Source organism: Varroa destructor, unplaced genomic scaffold (assembly GCF_002443255.2).
Source record: "Varroa destructor unplaced genomic scaffold, Vdes_3.0 BEIS01000003.1, whole genome shotgun sequence".
Classification (NCBI taxonomy): Eukaryota; Metazoa; Arthropoda; class Arachnida; order Mesostigmata; family Varroidae; genus Varroa; species Varroa destructor.
The window spans coordinates 17,711,662-17,713,440 of record NW_019211456.1 but is presented as its reverse complement, the minus strand read 5'-3'; positions in this window follow the sequence as shown (position 1 = coordinate 17,713,440).

The window sequence follows — 1,779 nt, the reverse complement described above, 5'->3', positions numbered from 1 at the left end:
GGGCCGAGAGCGAGGCCGAGGCCGAAGGCGTCACGGCGCGGCACCTCACGTCGACTCACTCACCACCTCACGGTCGATCGTCTTCGTCTCGAGCGGCGACCCGCAAACAATAATCGTGGACAACAACGATGCTAAAATGTTGACGTTTACGCGGGTTTCGAATTTGATTTAGGCAAAAGATGTTCTTTTTGCTGTCGCTGCTTATGCTATTAGGTTACCTCGATGGGCACCACCGCGAACAACCTGGCCCGTGTTCATTAAGCTGTTCTCGTGACAGAAGTTGGCAGCCTTGTAAGCTACAGTATTATATCGACGTTAAATTTGCTGTGGTAGTACTGTGGTACTTCTATTACAAGTACTGCCAACACTCCGTGATCAGGGACTTAGAAAAGTCTCATTCTGCTGCTACTTTTACTGCTGTTGTTGTTGTTATTGCTGTTGCCGTTACTGAGACAATTTCTGCTGTCGCTGCTGCTAATGTTGTTGTTGTTGCTCTTCCACAGCATACAAAACCACGAACAATGAAAAACAAGCGAACAAACAAAATCAACCACGCGGGTCCCACGCGTTTCGCATACGCCAATAAAAGCTGATGGGGCTGAACGCTGGAGTGTTACAACCGAGCAATTAAATGGCACTCGCGACACGCATTCGCGCAATCACACAGAAACGTAGAAGATGCACGAGGTAAAAAGCTCATTCACTACGATACAACAGCAACACTTGCCTGGTCTTCCTCTTTTTTCTTGCTTTTGTTTGCTAATTGGCTTTTTCTTGCCACACACGCTTCCTTCCCGTCACACGAGCATCAGCGTCTACAACTGGGGCGATTTGTACTGCCCAACGTGGTGTTTGATCTAACCACGATCCAAAATGCTCCACGAGCCACGTTCGACCACCACGCACGTCTTATCCTTGTTCGTGTTAGCGTTGGCGCGGCCCTCGTGCCACGCCGTTACGCCGTTCGTGTCGTTGGAGTTGACGCTATTTTCGCTGTCGGACACGGCCTCGGCAGCGGTCGCAGCGTCTTTACCTTCGTCCTCAATCCTGACACCAGCGTGCTGCGGCTGTTCACGCTCTACGCGTTCCCTTTCCGGCTGCTGGTGTGGTCTCCTCGTCCAGCTCAAGCCATTGTCGTCACCGTTCGGGATTGGTAGCTGTTGCTGTGGCTGTTGCCCGTTGGCAATCGCCCTGACGCCGCCGCACTGCTGCAAATTTGGCCTGCTCACGCACGAATTTCGGCAGCACCAGGACCACCAAGACCAAACAACGTAAAACTGCGCGATGATAACGACGAGTAGTACCTCTAGCGCCAGGTCGACCGTGGCAATGACCACTACGAGACCACTAAGGCCAGCTTAGCTTCCACCGCCGGCACACAAAACACAGGCTGCCGCGAGCCTGCTTCCCTTAATAACGGACCTTTAACACCAGGCCACGGATCGCAGGACAACACCAGCTCGCAGCTACGACCAAACTCGCAGGACACAACGGACAAGACTCAGGTTACGATCTTTTATTCCTTGCTTCTTCTTTCATTTGAATGCATATATCGGCTGCTATTGCTGTCGAAGCGACTACAGTTGTTAGCGATTACCGCCGCTGCCGTTGTTTTGTGCTGCTACTTCTGTAGCTACCGCTTCTGGTGCTGTACGCAATTATAGTCGGTGTTTATTCTTTTTGCGGATCTGCTGCAATCTCCTTGTTTTTGGGTGGTCCTCTTCTGCGCTGCTTTGGCTACCGCTGTGCACCCTAGTGTGGCCTGTGCTGGTGATGTCT